Source organism: Ischnura elegans, chromosome 5 (genome assembly GCF_921293095.1).
Source record: "Ischnura elegans chromosome 5, ioIscEleg1.1, whole genome shotgun sequence".
Taxonomy (NCBI): domain Eukaryota; kingdom Metazoa; phylum Arthropoda; class Insecta; order Odonata; family Coenagrionidae; genus Ischnura; species Ischnura elegans.
Window position 1 is genome coordinate 126,216,593 of NC_060250.1, and position 13,059 is coordinate 126,229,651.

General features: G+C 42.5%; 1 long non-coding RNA gene across 1 annotated transcript in view; it reads right to left on the reverse strand.

Moving 5' to 3' along the window:
• The window catches only part of LOC124159882, an 86,865-nt gene that overhangs the window by 35,377 nt on the left and 38,429 nt on the right, over nucleotides 1–13,059 (reverse strand). Inside the window, exon 2 of the long non-coding RNA XR_006865045.1 lies at nucleotides 10,994–11,056. This is a non-coding gene — a long non-coding RNA (uncharacterized LOC124159882). The remainder of the gene's footprint in view (nucleotides 1–10,993; nucleotides 11,057–13,059) is intronic.

Below are 13,059 nucleotides of genomic sequence, written 5' to 3' on the forward strand. Positions count from 1 at the left end.
AGGACCACGAAGAGTTGGAGAAGCGGGGGAGAGAGTTGAAGACAGACGCGGGGAGAAAAAGGCGAAGACGGAAGGAATTCGTGGAGAAAAGTCGGGAAGTGCAAAAGGCGAAGCGCTGTGGGAATATCTAAGGGAGGAAAATTAGCCGCAGAAGTGCGACTATGCCATTTGCGTCTTTTTTAGGCTGTTATTCACCACGCGTACCATTAGAACCGGTGACTCTGGGAATAACTCCAGGGAACTTAAAACTTCCCTAGCGTGCTGACTTATGGTGGAGGAACTAAAGATCTCTGTTAAAATGTTTACAGACAGATGATTTTGCTTCATACATAAAAAATAAAACAATTCTTAAGTCATTATATGTGCTACCCGCGTACAGTTAGTCTGAGCAGTTACTCTTATTACTGCATTCAAGATGGTTTGGCAGGTGACTCAATCGATATACAAAGATGTGCGAATCAATTTTGATAAAAATCAATATGTTTCTAGAGCTTCGTAAAATTTAAAGGCTGAGCTTATTTTTAGAGTGAAACCGTTGAATATTAATATTAGAAATAAATGAATAGATATCTTTTATTCATTCATTTAAGAAAATAGGAGTTTATTAAATGGTATGAAATCAAAAACAAAGCCCACCGGGTCTAAAGACTGATGCATAGCGTCGAAAATACATAATGAAGTAACAAATTATAGAGGGAGGCAAAAACATACATGAAAGCCCTGTGCATTATCCTAAAGCTGTGGCCAATATTCAATTCCAAATTCAGTAGGTATTACTATGGGGAACGACAAAAGTTAGCTAACGGTACAGTCCGTTTGAAACTTGGTCCACTCTGGGCGGACACCGGTTTTGAGCATGGGCGAGTCTACTTTGGAGAAGTACCACTAAATGGGAGTGTAGCTTATAATTGCCATTTTTGATTGGGACTTGACTCCATTCCAGGTCTGTGCATGACTCTGTTCGAAGCGCTCCGAAGATCCCCCAACCACAGCCACTTTCCCCACATTCAGGGGCCTCCAATTTTGAACTGTACTGTACTTGTAGACTTGATGGACACTTTTCCTTTTTCAAGTTGTGTATTAAATTTATTTGAAGCGAAATTCCAGACCGAAATGAGCAAGAGGAAAATCAAATGCTGTCGTCGTAGTCAGCCAATCTTAACCATCGCGTGATGCAGGAGTTGCCATTTCAACTTCTGTCCCATCCGCTGAAGTCGAGTATCGCTCTCGCTCGCGTTCATTCCTCCCGACTCGCCGAAATTCTCCTTTCAATCTCCCAGGACGGTTCGCCTCCCTCCCTCCTGACTCTCCCTCACAGCCTGCATCGCAGCCTCAGTCTCCTTCCCCATCCTCCCGCTGACATAAGCGGGCCAACACAACACCGACCGACCAGCTGAGGGCAGGTCGCAGGCAATCGGCAGGGAAACTCAATTCAAAAGGGCGACGTATCCCCGACACGGCCGCAAAATGCCTTCTCCCCGCTCATTAGCAACCACCGCGACGCGCCAAATCAGGAACAACCTTTCGCGGTCGCTTAATGAACGGGGGGAGAGAAGTGAAAAGAGAAAAAAGAGGCGAGAGAAGTGTCGGAGGAGGGGGGAGTTAATTCAAAGGGGATATGGGGAGGCGGGGAATGGCGTGGTCTCGATGCGGTAGGAAATTACACTTTCACTGTCCGCCCCGACACAGCCTCGCTCTTTCTCCGCGGCGACAGGATGGACGGAGGTCGGTGAAAATTCGGTAAGGCGTTCATCGCATTTTCGAGAAAAAAAAAACAAATAAGCTCCACACAAAATGGGCCATAAAAAAAAAGAAAATAAAGCAGACAACGATACCTACCGGACTGAGGGGGATTTCATTTTTTTCACGATAATGGTGGTGGTCGGGCGATATGGTCTAGTAGAATTATTTGTAATAGAAACAAGCAACGGTAGAAAGAAAACCTATTACTATAGATTAAATAGCTTTCTCCGATGAAGTACAACTGTGACAACAGTCTACCTTTTACAAGCCTTAAATATTTCTGCCGTCCGTCCATTAGGAAAATCGAACTTCGAATTTTGAAATCTAAATTAAAAGACAGAGGACAAGAAAAATAAAGTAATCGTAGATGGTTGAATTTTATTTTATTAAATGTATTTCCGTCTCAATTCCGTCATTGAGTACAGTATAATCCTTCCATATGTATGCAGTAATAGCCACGTTCATAGAATGTAAAATCACTCTTTTTCGTGAATAATTACGTAATGATGAGAAACAGTGGTGGATCTATGGGGGCGCTTAAACTATTAAGAATTAATTTCACGGTTAGGCATCTGAAATTTCACCAAAGGGGGCTATAGCCCCCCTCCGGCACCAATGTACATTAGATAGAATGCTAATTTTTTTCCGACCCCCACTACTGCTGGGATTTTTAACGCCACTTAGGCCCCCCCCTGTCCTTATCCTGGACCCGCCACTGATCAGAAACTTCAATTGACGCTTAAACTCTGAAGAATTTATTTTCACGGTTAGCCATCTGAAATTTCACCTGAATACAACAGGATATTATCAGTTGCAAAGATTAGTGCATACCATAACATTTTTGGTATTTTTCAAGTGGCGTGCATGCTCAGTAGTAATTATAAAGCCTAGTTGAAAGCATATGATGAGAGTAACGCAAAGGATTTCTCCTTCAACTTTTAACAGTATCGCTGAAAAAAATCTCCGGCAGCACATTTAAAAGAAGAAAGCCTTACACTTACTTAGGACCATATTTGGGCGACAGCGAACTTATTCAAATCAGGCTCTAAACATAATAGGCGGGCGTGGTCAGCCCACAAGAGGAGGGTGAGGAAGGATCCATAAAATAAAACCTCAACTCTCTTTTGCCTCGAAGGGGTTAATGTGCAGGCAGGGAGAAACCGGTGACCCGGGGAAGGCTGGAATTTGCGACTGAGGAAGGAGAAAGTCCCACAGCAGAGACCGACGAGCGATGAATGGAAAAAAAAACTGATGGAGGAAAATGATGGATTGGTGATTAAGGTGTTGCGACCATATATAAGGCTTCACAGGTCAGTCCTGCGCTAAGTTTAACACAAACGGATAGGAGGTGAAGGCAAATCAAATATGCATGGATCAAAAATTGCATGCTCTAAATTTGGAATTGTGCATGATAAAAAAGAGCACGTGGTGATGGACATTTTAAATCATTATAAGGTTTAGTTACCAAGACAAACTATGTATAAGGTTTGTTAGGGAAAGAAGTCGTAGTAAAACACCAATCAGTAAATCTCTGATATGTGGGTGCACTATAAACTTAAGATGTTCTTTTTTTTATTATAAATAATCAGATTAGACCGAACTGATAAAGATGTGCGTATTACATGGCCTATAAAAACTCCCCCCCCTTATTTTACCCAAATTATAATCGCTAACGCCAGAGTAGCTCCAATTGGCAAATGATCATATATATTGGGACTTAACTGCGAGTAAAAAGCAAATATCTTCACCGTACTATGAACCAGCCAGACTTGCCGAGAATCGGAGAACAAGAGAGGACATGGATATAAAGTCTCAATCTTTCCCGGAATGCAATCTTTCCTCCGCGTTCCCAATGTGTCAATTACGGTTATGTGAGTCCATCTTCCAGCTCCCGGCCGAAACGAGCCTTCGCTTGTTTTTCTCTCGCTCGAGGAAAACACAAAATAATCTTCATATCGCGTGACGATCGCAGGAAGTGTTCTGGCGGAGAAACTATAGCAAGAAATACGAAGGGGAGAGAGGAATGCGCTGGAAGAGTCCTTTCCATCGGTGGCATGAAAATGGAGGAGGTTGAGGGAGGAGAGATTGGGGGAATTGCGAGTAAAGATTGGAGATACTTGAAGGGGAGGGTCTCTTACATCGCGTGGCGGAATTTGTGCGATGAATTTTAGCGGATAATTACCATTAGCAAGTTTGATGGGCAATTTTTACGTTGAATTTTAGTTGCGACTGTTGGTCTAAGGACACCAATTTCGATGATAGCAGTGGCGGACACATATGGGGGACGCGCCCCCCCCCCTTGCGGGGCGGCCCGCATTACTGAACCACAATTTTAAATTTTTTACATCATAATATGACATTGTCTTTAACATGCGTATTATCAGTTTCAGTAAGACTTTCTTAAACTTTGCATGTGACTTAATTACTTAATTATTTGTCATTTCGACAAAAGTAAAGTTAGCTCAAGATAGTTTTTTCTGTATACGCTACAGATGAAGGGATTCTGAAGGGATAGCCATCGATAGCTGAAGTCGACGCTCGTCTTTGGATCGCTGTCGATTGCTCAAAGACAATTGCTAGCGTGGGTTATCACACCAGATCAAAGTATTTGGTCACAAAATCAGAATCAGAAGTATAGATTACACGTTTATGTGATTAGTTCACACCTTAAGCTATCACCTTTCCGAGGTTCAACAATAAAACTACACAGCTGCCGCGGACGGCCGGTAGAAGCCAACAGTTATTATAAGGTTTTCTTGGAAATTGATGAAACCTTTAAGGAATTGCTATAGGCCAATTTATTTCTTGCAGCCTTTATTACATCGACCATTGGCTACTTTAAATGAATACATAGCGCAATGGCTGGCAAATGTTCATGGGAATGTGTTACTCTACAATCTCAATTACCTACACACTACCCTATTAAAAGAATGGAAGTAGTCGTGAAAATGCAAAAATGAGGATTTTTGAAGGTGTTAGGTTAAATCTACTATGTTCTTTATTTAAGTTCACAATTTACCACGGACATTCAATGCAAGAGAAAAAATCAATTTTCCAATATCAGTTAGATAATGTGTTTTGCTCATTTTAACACCATGAAATTTAGAACAGTGAATAAACAATAGGTTGGTATTAAATGTTGTTACGGAAGGCTTTCGATATAAGCCTTAGAGAACTTGATGTAAAACCGAAGCAATGCAAAGCAGCTTCTTTCTTCCTCCAAATTTTCAATGCATGTCTGACGTACTGAAAGCTCATTAATTTTTTAAATATAATGTAAGATTGCACCATTGAATTCCGTATGTTTCTCTCTACAGGTGTAAGCTTTAAATTCGTCGTCCTCCAATATTTACTTCATCTGACGCCTCAAATTTAATCACAGTTCTCGGACAGCGCAGGCTTGCAGTGCAGAGGAGTAACGTCGAAGGTCGGAGATATCGATTATGGTTCCGATTGAAGTAACCACGGAACAGGACCCACCAATGCTCCTTGCATTTGCTCATCCGAAAACCACCGGCCTCCCCATCCATCCCACTTCAGTCTCCCCCTAGCTTCTCTCCCGACCCACCCTCTCTCTTCCCAGCATACACCCCGAGGCGGATAAACCCGCTCCCTCAATCATTACACTGCAATGCGGCTCGATAAATCCCCGAGTCCCACGAAAAGTGGTAGTCATGATGACGCGACTGATCGGGACCTTCCGAGCGTAAGTATCCTCCTCGCAATTTCTCATACATCCTTCCGTCTTGCCTTTTTTCCTCCACCCTCCGGGAATCCACCCTCACACCCCCACCCTCAGTGCCCCATCCACTCGTCGAAGGGGAGAAAAAAACAGGGGGAGAGGAAGACCTTCCCATCCTCTGCTTACTTAAAAACTCAGCTAGGCCATTCCCAGTTTTCAAAAGGCGTTTCTAAGTATCTGGTTGCCCCACTTTTTCCTTGACATTTAACACCTTTGAATCAAAATAACACCAGACATCAAATGATCTCGTAACAAATACTTTTATCGTAGCCAAAATGCATCCAAAACCCTTTCCCACGATAACCTTCCCCCATGAAGCAACAAGCTTTTACCCTCTATGTCAGCATTGCTGAATTCATAAGTACTCTGAGGAAGCTGTTTCAAATCTACATTCACCAATTTAAATTAACCTGATGCGTTAATTTTCTATGAGGAGAAATATTATTTTGGCACAGGGTTCGAACCGGCACCCATACCTTTCAGATAACCAAAATTCGTTCCGCTTCGGAAAATAGAGTATAATCTAAATCAATCATAACTATCATTAAATGAAATTTGGCCTTACAGTTAGAGGCGATATTTAGAATTATATGAATCAAATAATTTGCGGGAATAGTTCTCAACCACTCCTATCTTTTTCCGCCGAATTCACATCAAACAAACCACTGCGTATCTGAGTACGCATTTTTTTCATGTGCTCCACCAATAAACTGCTGAGTTTCCCGGAAATACGGTGGGACCCCCTCTTCCCGATTCCCTTGCCCAAATTCCCCTAACCTAGAAGCGATATTTAACCCATCCCCTCCTGTTTATCTCGGCCCCCCAAATGCACCCACACGCACCCTCTTACGCTTAACAAGCCTTGCGAGTTGCCGCGGCAGCGACCGGTTCCTCGAAGAGGTGGAAGTAATATCCTCTCGGGACCTTTGCACGGGAAGTGGAGACGACGGGAAACCGGAGAATTTTCAATTGACATCCGGACAAGATTTTCTCCCGAATCTCGCGAGTTAATGGGCAGCAAATTTTTATGAAAAAACAAAACCACCATTACAATCATCCAGTTGTAAAGGATAATAATATCCGAGTACTTCACCTTCAGCTATGAAGAAATATGCAACGAAATCTAAAAGCGAAGATTTGATTTAATATAGCGATATTAACTATACTATAAGTAAGTATTGTATTAATCTAATTTATTCGTTATGTATCAATTAACATAACTAGGAAATCGATTGAGCTACGAGGCTTTTATTCATAACCAGAAGTTTGAAAATCCTCAACGATTGTCAACAATCAATAAATTCGTAATTGCCAAATTATGAATTCTATTCTGACGTGAAGAAACGAAATAGAGATTATCGTTTAGCTGTAAAGTCTTTTTTGCATGCACATGAATGAAATGATACTTTCAGATTCAAAGTATTAGCACTATTCAGAGGAATTTCGGAGTGCTGTTGATGGTTAGAACGATGCAAATTCAGCAGTCCGATTCAAAAAGTACATTTGTTCAGTCTTACTATAGGTTTTTCGATTTTTTTCGGGTTTCAAGCCACCAAGATCGTAATTGGTGGACTATAGCGGAGTGGTGAGAGCCAGTTTTTCAACCGTCACTTATGTTTGCACGTGTTTACGCATTATTCTGTACGTTTGACATTTCATTTCTGATGAACTGCGCGTCACACATTTTATATTATCGTTCGAGGTAATTGGACTCTTAATTGTTGATGGATGAAACATGAATCTGAATTTTCCTACACGATTCATTACTTTTAATATTTGTTTTGTAGGTCATAAAATTTTTAATGATAGTAGATTAGTGAAGGCATTTCCACATCTACATCCTTATGGACCTCAAGGAGACGGTACCAAATCCAAATAACGAGGGTGAATCATATGGGACTCAAGAGGCTATTTATCCCTTTTTGCGTTTTGCGTGCTAAGGCTTGGAGTTTAGGGTGCCTCCACACAGCGCTTTTTTCTAGCGAGAGCGTCCTCATTTCGTAAGAATAAAAGGCCTAACGATTACGCCCGGGGAACCAGCGTTCCCTTCCTTCGGGCAGTTTTCTTTTTTTTTTACGCCACCACCATTTAGACAGCCACAAAACGTCTCGTAATATTTCCGCACACCAACGCCTGGACGTCTTTTACATGAGGAGGGGGAGTGGTTTACTACCGCGGATGCCTTTGAGACGATCTTCAAAGAGGTTGGAAAGGGAGGGGAGGGGGTGGAGGCGGGGGTTGGGGTGTAGTGGGTGGCGATAGCTGATGAGTGGAGCTGGCGGAGGGCGTGGGATGCTAAAAAGAAGCGACTTTTTTATTCTCAGGGATTGAGGAAGGGGATAGGAGAAGGAATTGAGAAAGTAAGAGTCGCCGCAAAAATACTACCAGATGGTTTACTAGGAGCGGAAGGGCTTCCTTTTGCATTCGAAAGCGTATGAGCACTCACTTTGATATCCACGCTGGAGAGGAAACATTGGCACTTTCCGAGCTTATTTACTTTCCCAGTAGCTAAGGTTTTTTTTAAGACTTTTGTACCTTGAATACCGCGGTGGATATCATCTCTTTGAGGATAAGATATAATATCAGTTGAGGATTCATTAATCACCCATAGTATCACAGATATCAGAGGCAACCTGAGTTTTAAACAGGTACTTCTGTTTCTAGTTCTTAAATGGTTTCTAATACCATTTTTCTGTCATAGGTACACATAAATAGGCAGCAGGGAAGTTGTTCCATTGTAGTAATTCTAGAGTAGGCGAGCCATTGTACGGTAAGATATTTAATGTATCCCAACGTTTAGGAGACTAAATACCCTAATTTACTGTCAACGACGGAATGATTTACATAAGTCAACGGGGAATAGTTTTGAAACATTCGGAATTCCGAAAATTGAGTTTTCCTCCTTAAAGTATAATAAAACGGAAACTATTCATTTAGGTAAATAATTATTTATCCGTAGAAGAGGTACGGATAGGAATGAACGGGACTTATGCCTTTTTTCGCTGGCTGTAAAATTGGAACTGAGACTAAACACATGTGGGAACCGAGGCTGAGAGGAAAGAATTGCTCAAAGAGAACTGGGCAGAGGTTGAAATAAATATTGAAGTAATGGTGGGAGAAAAGGGAGGAAATGAAGGAAAGATAAAAGAAACTCCGCATAAAATTGCTTTGGAAAAAGACGGTGGAAGAATATAACAAGCCAAGAGACCCTCGCTCCCGCGTGAGGATTTGGATAAAGTTGGAATAGAGACGTGAAAAGCAAAAGTACACACGCACGCATAATTTACGAGGGAATAACGGGAGTAAGGGAACAATCGATTAACTTAAATCAACACACCTAAAAAAAAGAAGTACGGAGAATTTAAATTGTAAAGAGAGTTCGTGGATGCCTTGGAGCGCTGAATCGTGCTATCGCCCTTGTCATTTCATTTGTCTTCCATAAAATGTTCCCCTCCATCAGTTCCCAATGCTATCGCTCTCATCCCTTTCAGCTTCTGCTTCACGGTTCTCAATGGCGGAAACTCTGCATTCATCACTACGCTAAGGTATTTGTGAAACTCAAAAGGGATAGCTCCCACCAACACTTCAACATATTTCCTAGTGGACAAATGTTCTTGCGTCAGGTTGAAGTCTGACAGAAGTAATGCATTATCGAATAAAAAACAAAGGTGATATGGAGCCAAAAATTAAGTAATATTTAATGATAAAAATTAGCTCTTCCCCACAATCAATGAGCGGCCCTTGTCAAAATCGACCACATCTGTTAAGCGTCGTAATATTCAGGTAAAATGTTCCATACATTTCAAATGAAAGCGATTGGTGCCTTAAAAAGTATTGCGCAAACGTACCTGAAATTACTCGGTAGAATGGAAAAAATATTAAAGACCAAGTGGGTCTGACCAGTATTCCACGAGTTTGAGATAATTTCCACGGTGTCGAAAACAGGGAGTAAGAAAACTGCAGGGCAGGAAGAAAGCAGCAAAAAACGATCCATTGGGACATATTATATCAAAGAAACTAGGGCAGGCGCAGAAGTTGGGCGGAGATAAAAGCCTAAGTATGGAATAATTCGAAATAATTCGATTCGTTGACCTCGGTGGCAGCGGGGATATGTCCCCGCCTTTCATACCGAAGATTGCGGGTTCGCTTCCCGCCTTAGTAAGTTCCTCTTATCTAAGGCATGGATGTGAGTGATCGTGCATTGTTCATGATTGTTGAAACCCTCAGTGTAAAGGCCTGATTGTGCTGTTTTCATGGGCAACTTATATAAATAAATAAAGCATGGGTGTGCAAATTAGGCAAATGAAAGACTGGCTGCATTTTCCAGGTTTCACCGCGTCGTGGTTGCGTTGGGGACAACAGTTTCTCCTGCATTCCAGCAGGCGTCTTCAGGTCGAAGTGCTTATGCCGTGTTTTGGCCGCCGTTATATAGGCAGCCCAGTGGTGTATGTTCTCCTATAAAACCCGGCATAATCACTTCGTCCTGAAGACGCCTGTTGGAATGCAGGAGAAACTGTTATCCCCAACGCAACCACGACGCGGTGAAACCCGGAAAATGCAGCCTGCATTACCAGCGCACCACGGAAGCCTTCGCACCAAATGAAAGACCGTTTTAAGATCGCACAGGTCGTGCAATGCTCCCCGAATTTCGTATGAGGCTCTCCAATATTTCGAAAACATTTCAAAAGAGTTGTTAAAACATACAGCGGGAATGAAGTTAACAGGCGGATTCGCAACAGTTGTAATTGGAGCTAATTATTCCGAAAGAACGGTGGCGTACAAGTAGACCGCAGATGCGGACACGGAGTGGATAGAGCGATGGTGGGGGTGGAGAGGAAGGAAGGAGCAATGAAGAAAGGGAGGATGGGGTAAACATGACAACGCGGAAAGACGTGTGGACGGAAGAGATTGAATCGGGAGAGGGAGGAAGAGTAAGGAAGCAGTGGGTGAGGGAGAGGGTTGAGAGACAGCGAGGTAGGCAATAAAGAAGAAGGAGGAGGAGAGGGAGGAGAAGGCACTCAAAAGAAAGGCATGGGAAGGGAAGGAAGAGGGTTAAAAATAGAGTGATGTTGGGAAAAATGACAAGAGACCGCCCGGGAGAGGATGCTTTTTTTTCTTTACTCGACCCTGGCCACCAGAAATTGTGACAAGGCAGTTTCGGCCGCAACGCTGAATGGAAACTAAGTATAGTGTTACTCAGAACCTTATTTACGAAACAAAGCTGTCGTAAAATAAAAGAAAAGAGGTTGGTTGCGCGGCGGGAAATCACAATGGTGAGCTTATTCTTCACTTCGACTAATGCACGAATGAAGATGACAAACTAGATCAGAGATTAGGGCTTCAAAATACGACGATCGTAAACTGTTCACATCAGCAGGAGTAGGGTTGGCCAATCTAGAGCTTTGGGCAATTTGCGCAACGGCTTCGATTTCATCTGATGAATCAAATATTCCATTTTCAGAACAGTAATAAATATGTAAAACTTCTCTTTTCTCTGGTAATCCTTACCTATATTCAGAGGAGAATTTCACAGTAAGTGCCAGCTAGCATATCTTGCAGCGAAGGGAATATCTGGAACAAAGGAAAAGGGAAACAATATTAGTTCATGCAGAATGAAACAACATTAGAGCAAGGAATTAAGGTCTGCCACTGGGTTTTTTCCAGTAACATTAGGATCAAGTGGAACTAATGGAAGGGCACGCGTTTCACCAAATAGATTAGGTGTGTTCTGAAAGGAAGCGATTAAAATGGCATTAATTATCAGTATGCTCTTGTATGCACTATTTATGAACCAATCGCTAAAATGCTAATCATGGAATCACATTAAATTATACCAAGTAATTCTGTAAACAAAAATTAAGTGCACATACGCATTTAATACACACATCACGTGTAATACTCGAGCTACACCTTTTAGTCTGCTGTGAATACACGAGAGTCTCAAAATTGAAGTGCCCTTTGATAATTTTCAGACGCAGTACCTTTTACTTGGGAATCCATGAGATACCCATTAAATTTTACCTCACGCAAATGAAATCCGTACAAAACCGTTATTCGGGATCCTGTGTTGCTAACGATATACAGAGTATGAGCATTTGAAGTAATTGCTCGGGATCAATTAGAAACGCGATCAAACCATACGAATGATTTGCATTATTATTCGAAATTGCGACTCAGATAAGACTCCAATTTCAATAACCTAATACAGCGCTATTCGGGCTATGGACTTCTAGTTGTATCCTTCCGAGGACTCCGTCCTAGGCGTAGGGGGGGAGAGCCTAAATTCTTCACGCGGCTCAGAACACTTCCGTCAACAGGTTGCCCAAGAAGGTAAAACTCGTTTCCTTACCCCCTACGCAAACTTCACAAGTTCCATTCCTCTACACCATTAGCTCTAGAAACATATCGTAATCCGAGGCACTCATAGGAAAAACAAACCCTTATTTTTCTCCTTGGGCTGTTACACCTCCATGCACCATGTCGGGCCAAATCTTTCCTCTTCCATCGCTCTCTCTCCACGTGCGAGGAGGTCGATATATCTAGGACTCCTCGTTGCCATGACTGCGAGAGAACTGTTTGGTGCTTTCCATAAGCGGAATACAGTCGTCTGTAATAGCTACGACGCAACAAAGATGCAGTTATATGTATTATTTCAATCCTGCCGCGTGAACGGCGGTGAACTGCCTACAGAAAAAACTGCCCCGGACCGGGAATCGAACCACGGACCAAAGCAACAATGTCGCATCACCGAAATCACAGTAGGAAAATGAGACACCGAATTACGAACACAAATTAGGGAACACCATTCCCACCAACCGATAAGGTCGGATGAATCCATCCGAAAAATACCATGCTGGTATATAGGTAGGCGTGCGTGTTTATTAATTATGGGAGACATCTCTTTTTCACGGGAGACTCGCTTCTGGGCAATACGAATCGGCGTGAGTGCGTGGAATCGAAGAGTGGTGGAGCCGCAAAAAAAAGAAAGGAAATATTAAAAAAAAAAACGAAGAGAAATGAATAAATTTCACGTGCGCAAAGGTACCAACGCGGGATGCAAAGCGCATTCAATCCCGAAAACACCATTGTGGGAGGAAGATTAAAAATGACGGAGATCCGCGGGAGAGAGAGAAAAAAAAGAAAGGAGAGGAAGACGGACAGGTTATTCCTTTTTTTTTATCATTTATTCTTCACTTTTTAGAGAGAGAGAGAGCGTGCACAGCGCCGCCGGTGGCGCGGGCGGCGGCTTCAGAGATGATATTATTGTGCGGGAGGCAGACAGCAGAGGAGACAAGAGGATTGTACGACAAAACCAACGGCGGTCCCCCTGGTGCTGGACGGATCCGTGGGTGGTGTTTTTGCTTGTGTGTTTTGTTTTTTTTAAATTCTTCTTCCGTTCTGTATGTGTGCAGCAGCGAGGGAGTCAGGTGGGAGAGTAAGCGGAAGGAGGATGCATTGTCATTTTTTTTATTCCCATCCGTAGTGATGGTGATGATACTGAATGAAGGCCGCCGATATATGTATGAATGTGGATTGGGGTGGTGGTGAGAGGAAGGAGGTAAAAAAAAGAAAAT